Genomic DNA, 22,501 nt, shown 5'->3' on the forward strand with positions numbered 1-22,501 from the left:
TTGTATTTATGTGTGTGGGGATGGGATTTTTTGACTAAAGGAATATTTATTAAAAATTATGTGTACATTTTTGATGTGGATTTTGCAAGCATCATTCACAGAAACATACATCACCTATTTGCTTACTGCGTGCTTGAAATGAATATATTTTTGTGATTGTGACTCATATCTTTAGAGCTTTAAGCGATGTAGGGAAACATTGACAGAATTGCTGTGCAAGTCAAATAAGAAACTCCTTTTATAAATTTCACTAATGAGATCTAGTGACCTCTAAGGGAGAAGGCTGTGCAGTTGGTTGGCCACTTGATACCTATTACTTCGACTTAAGAAGACTCTTGTACCTTGAAATACCAATAACATCACTCTCATTTCTTCCTCCCTCCTTCCCTTCCTTCCTTTCTTTTTCTTTTTCTTTCTTTCAGCTGTTTCCAAGAGTTGAGGTAGTATATAGATTTATGAGAAAAGAAACTCTGGGACATTCACTAAAGTTTTTGGAGTGATTAATCTTTTTATTCTTTTTCTAAATCTGACCAATTCCTTAGGTATATACTAGCGAATATAAGTATAAAGTGAAATATTATTTTTATATTGTTTTTGGCTCATACATTCTTTCAATTATCTTGGGTAGGAGCTAAAATAACATACCGATTTTCTGGATTGGTACCCTTTATTACAGATTTACTCTGTGCATGTATCCATTCATTGTGAGTGCATTTGTGATTGATCTTTCATGTTTAGTCTAATAAAATGTCAACCCTTAGGTGTGACATCATTATTTTTGGTTTCAAATACATGAAGTGTTAACACAAGAGTGCTACATTTTCTTTTTTGTTTTGTTCTTTTCCCCTATTTGAGCCATTGCCTTGATGAAACATTGGACAACTTGTGAAAGTGAGGTAATTTTAATACAAACAATTAGAATTCAGTGCAAGGGAAATATTTTAAGGGTAATTTAACACGGAATAGAGAAAAATTTAATGATATATTTCTGCTAAACATGGAGTAAAACATGTTGAAGAAAATGTGTAAAACAGCACTAGACTTAGTAAGAAGGGAACACTGGTCCTAGACATTTAGCAAAATGCTTGGGACTGTTTTGCTGTTGAAAAGGCAGAAGAAGAATCAATGTTTACCCAGAGCTCTAGGACAATGGGTCTTGAAATCTCAAGTGTTTTCCACAAAGACTCTCCAAGTCTCATGGACTGGCTTCTATTTTTACTGAAGACTTCAGTATTACAGGGTTTTGGTTATACATCATAAAACAATCTTCATGAAGAAAGAACTTCATCTGTTCAATCATTCATTCATTCATTCATCAAAACTTTTTAAATGTCTCTGTTTACCCAGTGCTGCAAAGACATAAAAAAAAACTTACCATCTAATGGGGGAGACAGACATTTGAATTGGCTCTTAAAGAATAGCTAAGAATTTTTCAGTCAGAGACTATGGAGACCCACAGTCCACAGGGCTAAAAGATCGTGAAAGGGTACATGGCTAAATTAGAATTGGGGAATACCAACCCAGGAAAATAGAGTGTCATTTTATTTCCTACCCAGATCTGGGGAACAGATGTTAGGGATAATGTCTTATTTTATTTCCTTACATGTGTCTGACACCCAGAGGGGGCTTAGTACATATTTATTGAATGACTGGATGTGTTAGGATTTTCCTGCATGGAGAATTATATTGGAGAATTGTGGTTTTTATGATGTTTATCCAAAATTACACAATGTAATGCATTGTAGCAGAATCTACTGAATTAGATGAAGGGCTTTAAAGTGAGGGGGGGCAGGTCACCAACTTTGAGTTTTAGAAAGATGGCACCTGTATGAAGGATGGATTAAAGTGCATTAAGAGTAGTAGCAGTGAGACATTAAGGGGCTATGTTGCAACGGTGAGCGGTTATGAAGGTGTGAACCATGGCAGTGACAGTAAAGATGGAGAGGAGGGGGAAAATTTGAAAGCCACTCATAAGGTAACATCAGTGGGACGTGGGAATTGATTACATTTAGAGGCTGAGGGAGAGAGAGGAAAGACACTGAGGCTTTTGGCTTGGAAAATTAGGTAATGCCATTAAGCAATACAGGGAACATAGAAGAAAAAGCCAGTTTGGGTGGGAATAATGAGGTCAGGTTTGGATTTATTTAATATGAGGCACTATCTTGACATCCAGATAGAGATGATTTGTCACAGATGGAAATTACAGATCTGAAGATCAGGTCTGGAAGTAGAGATTTGTGTGTCATCAGTCAATGTAGTAGTTGAAATCATAGGAAGGTGGGTTCACCTAGGGAGTATATGTAGAGGGAGAAGAGAAGTAAGGATGAAATCTCGAGACACACTGAACTAAAGAGGTTGGTGAAATAAGAGGAGACTTCAAGAGAGAGCAGGTCAAGAATAAGGTCAGAGACGTAGGAGGCAAACCAGGAAATAATGAAATAGAAGCTAAGGGAGGAAAGGATTTTGTAAGTGCCATCTGGGCAAAGGCGTGGAAAGCTAATTCATAAGAGGCAATTAAAATGGCTAATAAATGTGAAAAAAGCTCAGTCTTCAGTAATCAGAATAAATGCAAATTAGAAAAAATAAATACAAGGGTTGTTTTGTTTGTTTGTTTTGTAAGATAATGCTCGGTGTAATTGCTCAAGTCCCAAACCTTAGAGTTTTCTTGATTCCTTTTTTTTCACACCTGACATGACTCTACCTTCAAGCCATATCCTTTGAATCATTTGCCTCTCCTCTCATTCACCATTAGTGTTTTAGTCTAAACCACCATCACCGCTAGCAAATCTGGACTACTGAAATAGCCTTCTAATTGATGCCCTTACATACATTTTTGCCTCCACATAGTTTTCCACACAGCAGCTAGGGTGATCCTTTTAAAAAATAAATAAGATCTTCTGATTTTCCCACTCTGTCATCTGATGGCTGGCTTCTTATCACACATAAGATAAAATTTTTAAAATAAGTTAAAAAATCTTTACCATGTCCTACACAGTCCTACAGGATTTGTTCCCTATTTATCCAGTCTCATATCATTCCATTTTTCCCACCAAACCTTGCTCATAACATTCTAGCCAAACTGCCTTCCATTCTGTTCCGTAAACATGCCATGCATTTTTGTCTCTCAGGGCTTTTGCACTTGCTCTTTCGTCTGCCTGAAATGAATTCTCACTTCATTCAAATCTTTGATCAAATTTTCCTTCATCATAGAGGCCTTCCCGGACCATCTTATGTAAAGAGTCCTATCGTGGTTTATTTTCTATGCCTTTATCCGCTTCTGTTTTTCCTCATATTACTCATCACTACCTGGTATCACACTGTATGTTTGTTTATTTAGATTTATGAAATCTACTAACATACTAGCTCCCTGAGGGCATGGACTTGATGTCTGTTTTGTTCACTACTGCATCCATATCACCTAGCAAGCACAGTGCCTGGTACACAGTAGGTGTTTAATAAGAATTGGTTGAATAAATGAATGAATAATAAGGACATGATGAAATGTTAGTTGGTATAGATTTGGCAGTTTGCAGCAGAAGCATTAAAAATGCTCATACTATTTGACCCAATAATTCTACTTCTGGGAATTTGTCCTAAAGAAATAATGTGAAAGGCAGAAAAAGCATTATTTGCAAAGATTTTCACCAAGCATTATTTGTAATAGTGGAAAAAATGAAGGAACTTAAATGTTCAACAAGGGAATTGCTAAGTGATTTATAGTACGTTTAGACAATGTAATATTTTATGGCTGTTACAGATGATGTTTACAAATATTTTATGATAAAAGGAGAACGTTTATGTTATACTATCAAGGCAGGATACCAAATTATATATACCCAATAGGTAAGAAAAGAAAGACTGGAAAAAGATGCACAAAAGTGCCAAAAATAATTATCTCTGTTTGGAGGAGGTGGGTAATAGGTGATATTTTCCTTTCTGTATTTTTCAGGTTTTCTGTAATAAGTCCATATAACTTTCACTACAGAAAAAATACATTTATAAAACAAAGAGGAAACAAAAACACAAATATAAATATTGCCACCTTACAAGTGAGGTTTAGGTAATAAAAAACAAGGAGAATAAACCTATTCTCCTTGAGAGATGGTGCTGGAGGGAGAGGAATATACCAATTGTAATTGGGGCCAACTGTTCTGTGGCAGCTTTACTTTGAAGAGGTCCACAGCCAGGGAAAATAATTGAGATCCACTGATCCAATCTAGTCTTCACTCACTGGAGAACCAAGGAAGGTTGAGTTTATCATGTCAGGATTTAAACAGGATGTTCGAGGGAGATTAGGCAAGTTAAGTCTTCTTCATATTGCTGTGGAAAGCACTAGCAATTTGCTTCATGTAAAACAGAAGTGATTACTCACTATATTTCTTCATGTCATGTAGTAAAAACAATTAAGTGAAGTTAGACTATAGATTACTTGGCTATTCAGCCACAGTCACCTCTAATGGAAAAGAAGAAAAATAGCATTGACAAGTTTTGGCAGGTCTCATCATTAGAAATGCCCATATTGCCAGAAAAAAAAGAAGCTGCAGCCAATAATGTAAACCTAGATGTTCTCTAGGCCCTGAGGAAGAAAGTGACAATACAGAGTGTTGCAGCATTAATTGTCTGAGAGCACTGATCATTGTAATGGGGAAACTGTCTCTGTTATTAACACAATTATTTTCTACAAGGTCTTTGAGTAAACGTCCCATTAGAAAAATAGCATTAGGGGTGTCAAAGCATGTGTAGCAATATGTAAAGATACACTCATTAGTAAAATAAAGTGTGACCTGTATGCATCCCAAAGTCTTTTGAAAATATAGTGTTAATATAGGCGTTATAGTTATAATTAGTTTATAACTGAGTAATTATTGAAAAACAAGTTTAAAAAGTCCCATTTTCTAAATGAGTAGGAATTATACTTTTTAAATGCATCTGAGAAAGATATCTATCTATACACACATATATGCATGTTCATATATATGTATATATTTTTTGAACCAGAGTTTTAGACCTTTCTTCTGCTCACCTCCAGTTTATGCATTTTATCTCCATAGCCAGTTTCAGATGATAGTTTCATTTTAAGAAGCTGAGAACTGAAGGATGTAGTATATTATTCTCTAGGTGGGCCCAAACAAGAGGTAGTGGCACTAATGAAAGTTTGGGTTAGATGATCCCTTGATGAGCTTTTCCAATTTAGATTTAGGACTAGAGCTTGTTCTGTGAGATGCATCTCTAACATTTGTGGCCCCTGCTGCTTTTGCACTATTTGGTTGCGTTCAATGATGGGCCTGTCAAACATTCTAACTTGTGTTTACTCTAAGGGTAGCTAGCCCTCATGCAGTATTAAGACAGTCAACAGTTTCTTTTGTGGAAATGAATTCTTGAGTCAAACAAAGAGGTAAAAGGTGAGGGACGTGGTACATGTTGGGAACTGGTAAGTTATGGAAAGTAACCTGGGGTATCTTACATAGATCGTGTGAACTGGCCTTCTCTAATCATAAAGGGGGAGATAGACTCCTAAAGGCTTCAGTCAGAAGGCAATTGAGAAGTGAGCAGAGAAGAGCTATATGATTTTAAAGCCCTCTTGCTTCCCAGTCCTCTGTGGATCTCACCCAGGCAAAATGCTGCATATAGGGCAGTCTGTTTTTTAAAGCAATTTTGCTAGCTGCCTTGCAGAATCAGCCTGATGAGTATGAAGCCAATTTCTACAGAGTTGCTCTGGTGTATGTGGCAGAAGAGCCAGAAATACTTTTTGTAGTCTAGATCTAAGTACTTTCTGAAATGTCTTCCCTTAAAAGATTCTATCTTAGCACTGTTATGGAACTACATGAACACTTGAGCAGAACCATGTCTTTTCTGAGCAACATTAACAGTGATGAAAAATGCACATTGGGCAATTAGATTGCAACTAATCAAGAACACCACTTTAGTCTATTATGAATGATTTATATATAGTGTACTGGATATGGAGATCATTACTAATAATATTATACTCTATTATCATTGCAAGGTCACCTTGGTGATCTTTGTCAAAGGTGACAATGATGTTATTGACCTACATTTTTAAAAAATTGCATTTAGATATTGTCTTCTGTCTTGATTCACTGTGTAGAAATTTTAAATTGTTTGCCCTTATTACTAAGATTTTTGCCTCAAATATTAAAGAAATAGGTTTGGGAATTACTTGATTGATAAGTTGGGGCCATCAGGTTAATTGCCAGTCATAAAATATTGGAATGTTAATGTTTTCCTTTTTCTTTTGCTTTATAATTCATCACACTGCCTTTTCTTTTCTTTTTTAAAATTAATTTATTTATTTTTGACTGCGTTGGGCCTTCGTCGCTGCGTGCAGGCTTCCTCTAGCTGTGGCAAACGGGCTACTCTTCACAGAGGTGCGCAGGCTTCTTGTTGCGGTGGGCTCTAGGTGCGTGGGCTTCAGTAATTGTGGCACATGGGCTAAGTTGCCCCGAGGCATATGGGATCTTCCCAGACTAGGGCTCGAACCCATGTCCCTTGCATTGGCAGGCGGATTCTTAACCACTGCACCACCAGCGAAGTCCCCACACTGCCTTTTCTGAAATGGATTTTTGAAGAATTTAAAACATGTAGCTTTTTAATATATGGGTGATATAAGTTCATTTTAGAAAAATTAGAAAATAATGTGCTTTTTTGTTTATCAATATATTGTTAACATATTTCTATTTCAATAAAATATATATGTATACACACACACATACAGAGACAGAGAGACAGAGACACAGAGAGGTGAAAAAACAACCAAAAATGTAAAAAAATAATTGTAATTCTCCACTCCCCCCGCTCTTCCAGAGTATAGTTTAAAAGCAGCAAATTAAGCCATAGGTAGAGATGATATGGAATGACAATTAACATCCTGACAGTTCTCACATCATATTTAATGGCTTCGTAGTAAAACATCCTATGGTTGTTCCTTGATTTATTTAACCAAACTCCAATTATTGGGCATTTAGGTAATTTCCAGTATTTATGTAAAAAACATCAATGAAAAAATTCTTATACTTCTTTGTATACATCTCTGATAATTGCCTTATAAATATATAAACATGCAGTAAGTCGATTGAAGGGAGTGCATTTTTTTTTTTTTTTTTTTTTTTTTTTTTGTGCGGTACGAGGGCCTCTCACTGTTGTGGCGTCTCCCGTCGCGGAGCACAGGCTCCGGACGCACAGGCTCAGCGGCCATGGCTCACGGGCCCAGCTGCTCCGCGGCATGTGGGATCCTCCCGCACCGGGGCACGAACCCGTGTCCCCTGCATCGGCAGGCAGACTCAACCACGGCTCCACCAGGGAAGCCCGGGAGCGCATATTTTTAAGGCTTTGGGTACCTATTGACAAGTTCCCCTCCAAAAATACTGTACCAATTTATATTACTGCTGAAGGGTTTTTTAAAGTTCATATGTTAAACATCTATGTGACTTCATATTGGGCCCTATATAAATCAGAGGGAGAAGTATATCTGTCAGGTGGAATAAATTAATGGGGATCATTATAGGGTACACTTCCTGCCCTATTGCCCAGTACCAAGTGTGGCACATGGAGACATATGCTCCATTTTATAACTTGAATAAAGGAAGTCATGTGGGACTTGGGAAACCAAAGTGAGGAGACATGGATCCTAGTCCTGGCTCTGCCACTAACCACATTATGTGACTTTATGCAAGCCATTTAATCCCTCTGGGCCTCACTTTCCTGAGAATTAAATGAAATGTATATATGAAGGTTTTCTGTAAATTGTAAAGGACTATTTTAATATAAGAAATTACAATTATTATAAATTGTTTACATTGGTGAAAATTTCTTGAAATTGTGGGCATTTCATCTCAAAATGAGCGGTATATTGAGCAAAAATTGAATAGTATTAAGTTGGAAGAGTCTTTGTACGTGAGAATTCCATAGCCCTCCAGGTCTACTCATTCGTAATGAAGAAATTCTTTATTAGCAGCATAGTTAACATAATTGTTTGGAGTTTCAAGCAGATCTTTTAAGAAACTGACCCCTTTATCCTTTGTGAATTGCAAAATGAAGCCTAATATTCACAACTCCCATGCCCACTCCCACCCCCACCCCACGTGTCTCTTCCTTTCCCTCATATAAGGACTGCTTTGGACCTGCTTGTACATATGTTTGAAGGATAATTTGGCCTAATTTGTTTACAGGAATTACAAGGGTGACCTTTATTCAGCTGTCTCCTTTTTGATTCCCATAACTTCTGGATCTATCAAGGTATGTGCATTCTACACTGAAATTTACTTTGGAAATTGAACACATTGATATATAATGTGAAAAGAACAGAATGTTCCACCTTTATAATCAGTTATATTTATTGCGTGCCACGTGAATGAAATACATTGTTTTAAACTTTAAAAAACCCATCCGGCCATTGTATAGATAAGCTTGTATCTGTACTCCATAATTGCTTGAGTCTTTGCAAAACCAAATATGCAGGCTGCCCTCTGTATTTGAATGATTCTGTGACCTTTTCCACACACAGCTACTAAAACCAGGAGACTCTTTAACTAATGGGAATATCTGCAGAGTACAAGGGAACAGCAGTGGCCAACGAGGATGTTTGCTAAACCATTTAGTAGTTAACATTGACTGCAAATAAACATGGAATTTCTCCATAACAATGGCAAAAGTATTTCCATGCAGATAATTTTACTGACAAAACAAATATTTGCCTCCTGAAAAGAATGTTTTAATTTTTTAGGAAAGTCTGAAGTAAAATATCTGTATTGTCATGGTATTACATTAATTTATTTACCCTTCCATTTTTACTTCCTTTCATCTATCCATCTGTTGAACCATACTGGTTGCAAGTCATTGTGTCTTTTCCTTTGGTAAATATGCCAATGTAGATAGAATTCACCTGGAATATTGAGACAGTGACTGCTTCTATGTTCAGTCCTATGTTAGGTGAAATATGTGAGAAAATGTGGCAAGATGGGGGAGATTTTCAGATTAATCAAAATCTTCAGTTACTTAAAAGACTTCCCTCATTGGGCTTCATTCTTATTAGAAATATTCATCATTGTTAAGTTCTTAGTAAGTAGGGAATAGGAAGCATTGACTTTTTTTCTTTAATACCTGTATCTGGCACTGCTACGTATCGTTATTCAAATATGAATTCTCACCCATCAAAAGAATGACCTGAATTTGTGTTAAGTTTTTGGAATCACTTGATACTTCCTTTAAAGAACATTAAACAATGAAATTACATAAAAAATGAAATCTTTAAAATCTTGGAATTTGCATTGCCCTTCAAAAAATACACTACAAATACATTAAGGGTTTTTTTGTTTTTGTTTTTGTTTTTTAATTGGGCTCCAGTTAATTGAGATTAGTCTGTTAGGGAAATTTTAAATGGATTTGCCAGTTTTAACTCTGCGCTTAGTTCTATTTGCCATTCTTCTAGAGGTACTGCCTTTAAGGGGATACCATTGCCAAAAGTTCATTTCACTACAGGAAAAAAAAAAAGTAAGATCAGAAAATAAAATGACATTAAAAAAGAAACTTACTGGGAAGGAATAAGAGATTTTCGCATATTGTGTCATTTGTGAAAATAATTTTCTTAATTTGGGAATTGTGAGTCTGCCAGTTGTGTAATATTAACTGAAAGGTATTTTTTCATACTAAAAAGGTTTAAATGTGTGAAAAATGATGGTCTTGCAAAGAATGGGGGAAAAATGCCTAGCAGGCCAAAAGAACGCACACTTACGAAAATAATTGGCACTAAATATTTAAAAGGTTCAGAGAGCAGCTACTTTCCCTCCCTTAGAGAGACAACATGGTATAGCAGAAAAGCCCTTGCCTATCAATCAGAAAACATAGGATCTACTCCCAGTCTTATAAGAGCGATATGGTCCTCCTAGGTCACTTATCTGCTCTGAGCCTTGGTTTTCTCACATCTATAATAAAAACTTTCTTCCTGATAAAACAGTCCATGATTTTTAAAAAATTAAGGGCTCTTCTCAAGTATGCAAAATGGAGTCAAGATTGGCCATTAAGTTGGAATACACACACCAGTTGTTAAACTGGCCATTAAGTTGGAATACGCACACCAGTTGTTGACTGCTGCTTGTTTAAGTGGTTTAGTGCATTGGTAATAGAGCATTTATTTACTTTTTATCTTAAAGCAACTGTGTATGCTAACACCATTGCCCACCCCCCTACCCTCCACTGTGCACACCAGTAGTGGCATTATACTAAATAGATTCAAGTAGAAGTTTAGTTAGTAGTCTCATTTTCCTCCTTGATAAAAATGCTCAACTTTGGGGTGCTGTTGTGCCGCTCCTCTGTCAGTCTGTTGAAGTTCAGCAAAACTGTATGTTTTCTCCCTCTTGCAAGGTGGTCATTCAAGGTCAAGTATCTCTCTGAAACTTGGAACCAGCCAAGTGCATAACCCGATGACTTCAGACTCCAATGCTTTCAATCTGGCACCCTTCATAGCATTGAATTCATATTAAAGCACTTAAAATATATTCTCCTTCATCTACATATCACAGCAATAACACCCTGGGCACAGGACAGTGCCTGGGAGCAAATAACCACTTGGAGTTAATGATCTGAGGGGCAGCTGAAGGACCGTTGACTCTTCCTAGTCAGTCCTTCATCCCTATAAAATGCCTATTCCTGAGATGCCAAGCCTTCAATAATTTTTCTGTCTCACATCAGATTAAGTAGTAGCCATAAATAATAGCGTTTAATACATAATAATGAGATGTGGTAATGCAATAAAATGTCAACAATTCTAGTACTATATAAAGATGTCTATTCTGATCAAACCAAGAGAAGGAGCGGTAAATGAAGTTCATGAATCATAATATTTTAGAAGTGACTTTCCCCTTATTGGTTGAAATGAAATATAAATGAGAATTCATATGGTTTAGGGGAACAGTTCCCTTTCTTTTGCCTCTTATTCCACTGATGAATGATCCATTTTAGAAATAATTAAAAAATACCTCTGACGTCTATTTTAAATAGATTTTTTTAAATCGTGTATGTTCAGCTTCCTTCTCCCTTTTTAGCAGTAGATTCAGCTTTCGAGATACGTACAGCTCTGAAATAAGTAACAAATACAACTCTATGTTTTTTTTCGCCAGAGGAAGCATTTTTCATTTATTTATTACTGTGATAACAGTAAGTTTCTGCAATGTGCCAGGCATGGTGCTAGTTGCTGGGGAAACAAAAATCAGTGAGGGACACGGTCCCCAATCACAAGCTATTGATAGAGAGGTGAGGACTGACCTATATAGAAAGAAGTAAAATAATCAAGTGTTGTAGGTGTGGAATGCATATGAATTTATTTGCTCATGGCATTCATATTCTTTTTTCTAAATTAAAAAAACTTCACACATCAGAACCTAACCAGTAGCGCAGTGAGATGTATAGTCTCGATAACCCCCCACTCAAAAAATCTATAGGAATCACTGGTCATGGTAGGCAGAATGGCCCCCAAACGTGTCCATGCTCTAATCCCTGGAACCTGTGAATATGTTGCATCACATGGCAAAGGGGAATTAAGATTGCAGATGGATTTAAGGTTGCTATTCAGCTGACCTTAAAATAAGGAGATTATCCTGGTTAACTCGGCCTGATATCGCTGGCTTTGAAGACAGTGGCCATGAACCAAGGAATGGGGGGTAGCCTCTAGAATCTGGAGATAGTAAGGAAAAGGATTATCTCCTAGAGACTCTAGAAAGGAATGTAGTGCTGCTGACACCTTGATTTTAGCCCATCAAGACCCATTTATGACTTCTGACTTAGAGAACTGTAAGATAAATCTGTGTTGTTTTATGCCACCAAGTCTGTGGTAGTTTATTACAATGGTAATAGAGAACAAGTATATTGAGGTCTGCCCAATACAGAAAATCTGGGGAGAAGTCTCTAGTTGTTAGCAATTGCTGTGGCTGAAAGGTATGGTTTGTGCTGATCTTGGTACACAGAGATATTTGTCTAGTGATTATTTTTCCTGGATATCCATATCAGGCCCCTCTATTAGAAGTATGACCACTATGAGATCCCTGAAATACCTGGCAGTTCTCCTTTGCTCCCACCCCGAGTCTCAAGGAGAATGTAGCCCTCTTTCCCTCTTCTTCTGTAGACCACTTATGCCCTTTCCTCCCCTCCCCTTGCCCTTCCTCCCTCTGCCTTGAGGTCTAGGATGCAAGGTTTGTGGACAGGTGAAAAGTGGAAAATTATCTTGCTTTCATGGGGTACCTACAGCAGTGAGAAAGATGCAGGCACTACTATCTAATAAATTATCCTGGCAGGGGCTTTACGACAAGCATAAAGTTGGGAATTGAATATAGTATGAAACAGGAGTCTCAAGCTAGTGGCCTACTGCTCAGGATCATTCCTCAGATATATTTTGTTTGCATCCCAGGACTCTCCTCTTCCTCACTCCTTCCTCTCTGCTCCCCTTCCTTTTTAAAATGCTTATAGCTTGAGTGTGCCCTGTTCAATTCCATAGTGTCTGCCACCCCCCTACTGTCTTATTCCTTGCTTACCTGACTTGTGTGTTATGATCCTGGTCCCTGTGCTGTAGAGGTTAAGTGCAAATGCTTTGGAGTTTAAATAGGTGAGATGATTCAATTCTGCCACATATTGGCTGTACAACTTGGGCAAGTAGAATAAGCAGAGTCTTTCTAACTTTAGTCTTCTCACCTCTAAAATGGGATATAATTATACCTCACACCTCATAGACTTGTGAAGTTTAAAATAGCCTGCACGTGACACATAAAGCACTTTGCACATACAGCATAGTACATCCTCAATAAATATTAATTGTCACTCCCACTACTATTATCACCACTGTGAGGGCACAGAGGGGGGTTAATCAAGTCCATCTAGTAAAAGGATGAGAAGCAGGCATCTGAAAAGTTTTCATGGAGAAGGTAATGCTAGTACTGGAGCTGTTTCTGTAGGTATGCACTGGTGGGGGGTAGGGACTAGCAATTTGGTATTATCTGATGAACAAATGGTGGAGATAGGCAGATGTTCTATGCAAAAGAAGCAGTGGCACAAAAACACCAAATAGCCTGGTCTCTTAGAGGAACTGCAATCATCCTGTTCAGCTAAAGGGTGATGTAGAAGGTAGACATGAGAGAAGATGAGGCTGGAGAGGTAGGCTGGGGACAGATGAAGAGGGACTTCTCTGACCTAAGAACATCTCCTTTTTCCAGGAGGCCAGTGTTTTTTGTTTGGTTTTTTTTTTTTGACATCTTTATTGGAGTATAATTGCTTTACAATGGTGTGTTAGTTTCTGCTTCATAACAAAGTGAATCAGTTATACATATACATATGTTCCCATATCTCTTCCCTCTTGCGTCTCCCTCCCTCCCACCCTCCCTATCCCACCCCTGCATGTGGTCACAAAGCACCGAGCTGATCTCCCTGTGCTATGCGGCTGCTTCCCACTAGCCATCTACCTTACGTTTGTTAGTGTATATAAGTCCATGCCTCTCTCTCGCTTTGTCACAGCTTACCCTTACCCCTCCCCATATCCTCAAGTACATTCACTAGTAGGTCTGTGTCTTTATTCCTGTCTTACCCCTAGGTTCTTCATGACATTTTTTTTTCTTAAATTCCATATATATGTGTTAGCATACGGTATTTGTCTTTCTCTTTCTGACTTACTTCACTCTGTAGGACAGACTCTAGGTCTATCCACCTCATTACAAATAGCTCAATTTCGTCTCTTTTTATGGCTGAGTAATATTCCATTGTATATATGTGCCACATCTTCTTTATCCATTCATCCGATGATGGACACTTAGGTTGTTTCCATCTCTGGGCTATTGTAAATAGAGCTGCAGTGAACATTTTGGTACATGACTCTTTTTGAATTATGGTTTTCTCAGGGTATATGCCCAGTAGTGGGATTGCCGGGTCATATGGTAGTTCTATTTGTAGTTTTTTAAGGAACCTCCATACTGTTCTCCATCGTGGCTGTACCAATTCACATTCCCACCAGCAGTGCAAGAGGGTTCCCTTTTCTCCACACCCTCTCCAGCATTTATTGTTTCTAGATTTTTTGATGCTGGTCCAGGAGACCAGTGTTTTTTAACACTACTATGAACTTTGAAGTTTGGTGTACTGCCCACTGAGCTTTCGTCTTGTCTGTCAGGCAACCCTTGAAACAGGTTTACCTAGGAACACAGCTTAAAAGCCACTTCTATAGTCATAGAGGAACTAGGAAAGGACTTTAATAATCATATTCGTGATATAGAGGGTTCACCCTGGTGATAGTATGGAGAATGGATTGGAGGGGGCAGAACTTCTGATGGCCAGGAAACCAGTTAGGAAACTATTATTATAGGCCAGATGACAGATGACGAGGGCCAGGTGGCCGTTAGCAGTGGGAACAGTGATAAAGGGATAGGTTTGAACAGTGGTTCTCAAACTTGAGGGTTTGTTGGAGGGCTTGTTAAGTTGCAAATCTCTAGACCCTGCCTACTCTTGAGTTTCTGTTTCAGTTAGTCTGGGGTGGGGCCCAAGAATTTGCATTTCTAACAAGTTCTCAGGGGATGCTGATGCCACTGGTTCAGGGACTACAATTTGGGAATCTCGACATTTGAGATATGCTAACTGTAGAACTGACAGGCATGGGTCACTCAGTAGATATGGGGAGTAGGGGAAAGCTTTCTGGCTTGGGAGACTGAGTGGATGGTGATACCATTCAGTGTTACTGAGATCAAGTTTAGGCTGAGTTGAAAAATTCTTTTTCATGACCCTAGCAAGGGAACCTCAGCTAAAAATCTTTAAATAGGATTTAAAGGGCCCTCTTTTAGATATCTTGACCCTGTACTTTTGTACCAGTTTTTCCCAACCCTACCGCACCCCACCCCAATCCCATTTACCTGCCTTGGTGATAGAAGTGAAAGTAGAGGTCTAGGGGAGGTAGGTTAAGGAGTTCCATTTTATACCTGTTTGTTTAAGGAGCCTATGGGGCATCTAAATGAGGGAACCTCAAAAAAATAATTAAAGCTTTAGGGTTTTTTAGGTTTTTTGAATTTAAAATAAGTTAATCTCATTTCAGTTTGGTCATCATCTTTTCTTTATGTAAAAGCAGAATAGTCAAGGTATAGGTCCTGTAGTTAGATTGAGCTTTCATCTAGTGACTTCCTGTATATTTGCAGTCAGTCCTATAAGGATTTCTCAGTGCTAAATTTGCTCGTAGCTGACACTCATCCTTTTTATAGTATAGATCGGTGAATCCAAACATGTTCATTTTTAAATTCCCCTTGAACCCTCCTGTGACCTAGCTTTCTCTATATTGCCGCTTCACCTAAAAGAAAAATCAAAGTATGGCAGAATATCCATGCTGTTAAGTAGGGGAGAGTAAGAGAGTATCATTTAGGTTGCCCTTTTTTCTACTTTTCTTTTTTTGTGTGTGGCCTATTTCAGTAATGTTCAGATTTTTCACCAAAGCTACAAGCTATCTCTGTAAGGTTGAGAGTAGGCAAAGAAAAGATCTTACAATAGGATGAAGTACCTATGTGCAATGGTGAGATGAGGAATAAAACAGCCTATTAGACTTTGGAGAAGCAGAAGAAGTGGATACTAAGCAAGAAGAATTAAACCGATAGACTTGATTTTGTTGCAAGGGGGCAGTTGTACAGGTAAGTCGATCTTTTCTGGCATAGAGTATATCCTTACAGAGATAGATAGATAGGTAGACAGATAGCGACAGGTAGATAGAGATATATAGATATATATAGATTCCCAATTCACTTGTCAGCTTATAATTCCATGAAACTGTAGAATTATCTTAATTTGGGAGCAGAAATACTTAACTTGTAGATTCAATTCATTTTCTTATAGCATTTAGCTCTAATCTTTTTTTTTTTTTTTTTTTTTTTTTTTTTTTTTTTTGCGGTACGCGGGCCTCTCACTGTTGTGGCCTCTCCCGTTGCGGAGCACAGGCTCCGGACGCGCAGGCTCAGCGGCCATGGCTCACGGGCCCAGCCGCTCCGCGGCATGTGGGATCTTCCCGGACCGGGGCACGAACCCGCGTCCCCTGCATCGGCAGGCGGACTCTCAACCACTGCGCCACCAGGGGAGCCCTCTAATCTTTTTTATTTTATTTTATTTATTTGTTTATTTATGGCCGTGTTGGTCCTTCGTTTCTGTGCAAGGGCTTTCTCTAGTTGCGGCAAGTGGGGGCCACTCTTCATCGTGGTGCGCCGACCTCTCACTATCGCGGCCTCTCTTGTTGCGGAGCACAGGCTCCAGACGCGCAGGCTCAGTAATTGTGGCTCACGGGGCTAGTTGCTCCGCAGCATGTGGGATCCTCCCAGACCAGGGCTCGAACCTGTGTCCCCTGCATTGGCAGGCAGACTGTCAACCACTGCGCCACCAGGGAAGCCCTAGCTCTAATCTTTTAAGGAAAATGGAAGTATTGCTTAGTTGGTACTTATTCCTCTACTCCAGGAAACACACACACACCACACACACACACACACACACACACACACAATCACAAAACTGAAAACAAAGCCTTGGGCTTTTCCTAAGTGTTTCTAGATAAGCCAGAATCTGAAATGCATCCATTATTTCCCAACAGAAAGTCCAACATTGGATGTTTAGGATATGGAATCAGAGTTAATAGAAATGGCTCTTAGGGTTTCTGGAAAATCTCTCTGAGTAGATGATCTTCCTTAGGAGTGTTATTTCAGCCCCATAATATTGCTAACCTGACAGCCGAATGTGGCAAAGTGTCTTTTGGGTGAGGCAAAGTCCAGCCCTCCATCTCACCATTATAAATTTGAAATCACTATTTCTTCAGCCTAACATACTTACAAGGTATATTGAGAATCATTATATATTATTTTTTAAAAAGGTAAAAAAAATTGAAAAATCAATGACAAAAATTCTGAAATAAGTATAAAGGGGCAATGTAATCCCTTGCCGTGTGGTGCACTACCCGAAGTAGTCAGGGTCTTTTCTATAGGATAGGCATTGAATTGGTGACCTTCAAATATTGTTCTACTTTCGCTAGATGTCTGACATATGTCAGATGAAACTATTCAACTTATATGATTTTAAGTGGCTGTTTTCCGAGAACACATCAGCTACCTATTTTGTCCCAGACTCATCTGTACGACTGCATTTGAACTTTAATTTTGAAAGGTACACTTTAAGTGATATGGTTGACTATCACTGTGTGTAATAGATGACTGATTTGTTCTCTTCCTATTTGCAAAGTTCTCACCTGGTTAAGTGGGTTAGATATAATTCATAGTGTATGATGTAAACCTCCAATGATAAATTAATGTAAAGAATACAAGTTTTCAATGCCCTTCTTAATTTTATTTAATTTTACACACTGCTTTGTTCAAAAGCACTCTGATTCATGCTTGACTCTTTTGTATCCTGTGTATGAACACAAAATGAAAGATACACTTCTTTGCATGCCGTGATCTAAGCTTGCATCTACATACTGTATGATGTGAATGCTACCTATGAGTACTAATTTACATCAAGCTTATAGTTTTAATCATAAGAGAGCACATGAAGTTACTACTCATTTTATTGTTGACAGTAGTTTGAGGAGGTGGAGGAAGGAGCTGAAAGAAGACTGTTTGGTAATTCTAAGAAAGGCTGATTTTCAGTTAAGTACATTTTTGTAAGTCATTCTGTCATTTGGTAAACACACAATGATTATTCCTTCAGACAGATGAAATATTCATTAGAAAGAGTAGTGAGGAAATCACAGTACTATTAAAGAATAGCAAGGGAGTGGGAGGCCTGTCAAGAATACTCTGACCCTAGGAAAAAGAAATCAGAATTGCCATAGAGAGGGACCACAGAACGCAAACTTTCAAAAAGGTTATTTCCATAAAGTCTGAGGAAATCTTGGCCCCCATTAAGATTTTTGTCCCTGAGAGCCTGAACTGTAAGTATGGTATCTGCTTTGTCTGCAGAATAAAAAAGATCTTCACTTAATCATTATCCTGGGAGCTGAACATCCTGCTACATTTGAATAAAAATGCCTACTTCATTACTGATGGGAATACAGAGTTCAGTGTACCAAATGATCTACAGTAGAGCTTACTGACAGGGGTACCTTATAAATGAACGGGCTGTTTAAAGAATACTAGCTATTAATGTGTTTAGTATTAGATGAAGCCCACAAATTCTAAGAAATCTACCAAATGAGTGCTGTCTAGTAAAAAAGTAGTTCTATCATACCTTTAGGTAAAATGGAAAATGATGATGTAGAAAATAGATTTCTGATGCGTCAACAATGCCATCAGTTTTTTTCTCTAGTGAAATCTCTTAAAATGATGGAAAACATAGAGCTATGAAATAACTGAGCTGCAGAGGACCTTGAGAAATCATTTGCTCTAGGCTTCTGCTTTCAAGCATGTGAATGTCTATACAAAGGGTAAGGGAGTCATGTTGTCAGCGTTACGAGTATAGAATCCTTTATTTAGCAAATATGTGTATATATGTGTGTATATATATATATATATATATATATATATATATATATATATATATAGCATTTGTGTGTCAGGCACTGTTCTGAGCACTTAACAAACATTAACTGGACACATTTGTCATGGCATTGCTTTTCCCTCCTTCTAGTCTTTCTTTTTTCCCATAGTTTTTCTTAGTACATCTTTTTCTGCTTCCCTTTTCCACTGCTTGTTTCTTTGTTTTGCCACAGGCCTTCCTTAGCACTCTTCCAGGGTAATGAGGTTACTGAACTCTAGCGTAAGCCTCCTTTCTTCTCATTGCTTTTAAGAATGTCACGTAATTGAAGTTAAATTTCTTATAGAAATCAAAATAGATTATTTTATCATTTTGCCTTCATCTCTGTGACTTGTCATTTTATCTTGGAAAGGGATTAAATTGGCCTAGAATAATTTGATATCCAAATAGCATTGATAGTTACTTCCATTGTCTTAAGATCCTTTCTTTAATGATAGTACTTTTGGATAAGACTAGAATTGGAAAGGGGGCTGCATATAGACTATTCCTTAAATAATGATTTCCCATCTTAAATTTCCAGTTTGCCAAATCACATGAGAATCTTTTTTTCTCATTCTTGACATTTGGCAAAAGAGGGTGAATATACTTTCTTCATTTTATATTTTCTCTTCTCATTCTTGAGTTTGTGTTTTTTTTATTTTATAAACTTAGTAGGTCTTTATAAATAACTTTTCATCTTGTTCTCTCAGTTTTCTGCCTAGAAGATAGATAATCCTATGTGACTGACATACTTGTATTTTACATAATAGTAGAAAATTCAGTTTTTGACCTAGTATTTAAAAAATCATATAGAATTTTGTATGTGTTGCTTATTGACGGGTGTGATATAACAAATTATGAACAATTGCTTTACGCCAAGAACTATTCCATTCATTTTACACCTGTTATCTCATTTAATCCCCACAATAACTTTATGAAGCTGGTACTACTATCATCTCCAGTTATAAAGTTTAGAAGACAGAGGCCAAGAGAGGTTAAGTAATTTGGCTCAGGTTACAGAGAAACTAAGTGGTATGGCCAGTATACAAATATGGTTTCAGCTACTCTTATATCTCTATTTGTTACTAAATCAGTTAAGAAAAGAACTCTGGTTTTTAAAAATCTGACTTGTTTTTCTTGTTTTCTGACTTGTTTTCAAATTCCAAATTTTGGAATTCCTAAGTTAAGGCATCTGAATATTGGACTGGACCTTTGGATATGGCAGATGAATTTCAGACACCTGCCCAGAGAGTGCTTTTATTGTAGAATACCTCAACTAAAGGATCCTAATGTGATGCCTCCAAAGTATAATTCTAGTAGGTATATTCTGAAATATAGTCTTAAAAGTGTTTGCAGTAGTCTGAATAAAAAGAAAGGAAGAAAGAGAAAGAAAGAAAGGAAGAAAGAGAGGAAGGAAGGGAAGAAGAAGGAAGGAAGGAAGGAAGGAAGGAAAAGTGAATCAGAGTAACTTGGTTTTGTGGTGTCCCCTAATCTTTTGCCTACTCATATCACCATTCTGAGAAGAACTTGTTTGTCTTCTCTTTGCCTGATATCAGTGTTGTTCATTTCCCGTGAAGCTTTCTTGAGTAAAGAAAATGGAGATTTCTTCCTGGATTATTTTGTTTTTTATACTCAAACTATGGATATACTCAAGATCCATTATTTTTCTTCCTCTACCTTTTCTTCCTTGGAGATTTCATCTACCTTTATGAGTCTAACTACCATTTCTTATATAAATTATTTTTTAAAAATCTGTTTCCTGCACTATGGTCCCATAATCTCCAACTTCCTGCCACATATGTATGCTTGGATATTCTGCTGATGTGGGAAACGCATTGCGTTTCTAAAGGTGAGCACATCATGTTTCCGAGGTTGGAAACATAGAGGTTGGATCCCCTATTCACCTTCTCGCTTTCTGTCAGAAATTCCATTATTCTTCTAGCTACCCAGGCTTAAAACCTTGAGGCTTTCTTTGCCCCCTCCTTGTACTTTGCTTTCTGTATATAATCAGTCACTGTGTCCCATTGGTGGTTCGTAATGTCTTTCACTTCCCTCCTTTCTTTTTTATATCACTGCCATGAGATTTACCTCTAGTTTAGACAGTTTAGCATCTTGCTCATTAGTGCCCTACCAAAGCTTAGTGTGTTGCCTTGCCCGTAGCAGGAACTCAGTGTATTTTTGTTTTGTGATTGACTGAGGCACAAGTTCCCTCCTACCTCTAGCAACAATGAGCAAGTCACTTTTGGAACCAGATTTTTGGAAGTCCATCTTTTCCTGCACGTGCGCAATATTCCTTTTGTAGCCAAGTGTATATATTTTATCAGGGTCAGTATTATATATCTATCTTTTGTGAGCTGCTAGTGGGAAAGGGATTTAAATAGATCCTGAATTAATGAGTTCCAATGCTTTAGAAGGACAATCAGTACAAGACAAATCTTTAGAGCAGTTTAAAGTTCACAGCAAAATTGAGAGGAAGGTACAGAGATTTCCCATATGCCCCCTGCCCCCACCCCCCCCAGATGCACAGCCTCCCCCAGCATCAACATCCCCATAGTGTGGACATTTGTTACAAATAATGAACCTACACTGACATGCCATAATCACTTAAAGCCCACAGTTTACATCAGCATCATTCTGGGTATTGTATGTTCTGTGGGTTTGGACAAATGTAAAGTGACATGAATCCACCATAATAGTATCACACAGAATAGTTCCACTGCCCTAAAAATCCTCTGTGCACCCATCGCCCATATTCATCCCTCCCCTCCCTTCCCCAGGCCCTGGCACCACTGATCTTTTTACTTTCTCCATAGTTTTGCCTTTTCCAGAATGTCCTATAGTTGAAATACTCTTCAGATTGGCTTCTTTGACTTAGTAATATGTACTTAAGGTTTCTCCATAGTTTTTTCATGGCTTGATAGCTCATTTCTTTTTGGCCTTGAATAATATTCCATTGTCTGAATGTACCATAGTTTATTTATCCATCACTGAAGGACTGAAGGACATCTTTTGGTTGCTTCCGTTTGGCAATTATGAATAAAGCTGCTATACTCATCTCTGTGCAGGTTTTTGTGTGAACATAAGTTTCCATTTCCTTTGGATAAATACCAAGGAGTATGATTGCTGGATCGTCTGGTAAAACTATGTTTAATTTTTTAAGAAAGCACCAAAATGTCTTCCTAAGTGGCTGCACCATTTTTGCGTTCCTGCCAGCAATGCATGAGAGTTCCTGTTGACAATCAGTACGTTTTATCTAGTGAGGGTGAGATAATAATCTCCATGACGGTGGAAACTATCTAGACTTTATTCACTGCCAGATCCCCAGCACCTAGCTATGTACCTAGCATCTAGTAGGTATTTACAAATATATGTTGGATGAATTAATGAATAAATGCCAATGATAATGATAACTATGCTGTCCCCAAATGGGAGAACAAAAATCTCCTGATGACTTGCCTCATTTGCTCTAATATATTAGACTGAGGGGATTGTACCAAACATACTGAGATTTTTCCACACAGTCATATATTTAAGGCAATAATTGAATCTTTAAGTAAAATTTATGTCCATTCTAAATTATGCTTCTTGTGGGATATCATGGCATGATTCTGCTTGGGCACTACAAATTATACTGATGGGGTGAAATGTGTTTTCATGTCTGTTTGTGAAATGTGGAATGTTATTGAATTACTTTAAGTGTCATGTTTGAGATGAGTTTAGGCTGGTTTCTTTGAGTTTGACACATTTCAGTCTGTCATCCTGTGCTTAGAGATGCTGGAAATTAAATGGGGATACTTAAATAATTTAATTTATAAGCTTGCTTACAGCTATGTGGTTTATCAAGCCAGATGTCGGTAGCCTCAGTTTCTTGCAGCTCAGATGCTGCCAGAACATAAATTAAAATTGTTTCTGTGTGTCAGGGATTAGCATGTAAAAACAGAAGACACCTTCTATCAGAGGGCCAATAGTCTCTGCTGGGAAGTGCCAT

General features: G+C 37.8%; 1 long non-coding RNA gene across 8 annotated transcripts in view; it reads right to left on the minus strand.

Annotated features, from left to right (window-relative positions):
* Positions 1-6,292: 6,292 nt before the first annotated feature.
* LOC132512862 (uncharacterized) overlaps positions 6,293-22,501 on the minus strand; it is a 63,053-nt gene continuing 46,844 nt past the window's right edge. For 3 of the 8 annotated variants that reach the window (XR_009538367.1, XR_009538370.1, XR_009538368.1), the window contains one exon: positions 6,293-6,571. This is a non-coding gene — a long non-coding RNA (uncharacterized LOC132512862). The remainder of the gene's footprint in view (positions 6,572-22,501) is intronic. The other 5 variants (XR_009538366.1, XR_009538373.1, XR_009538371.1 and 2 more) reach the window with 3 other exon arrangements.

Source organism: Lagenorhynchus albirostris, chromosome X (assembly GCF_949774975.1).
Source record: "Lagenorhynchus albirostris chromosome X, mLagAlb1.1, whole genome shotgun sequence".
Taxonomy (NCBI): domain Eukaryota; kingdom Metazoa; phylum Chordata; class Mammalia; order Artiodactyla; family Delphinidae; genus Lagenorhynchus; species Lagenorhynchus albirostris.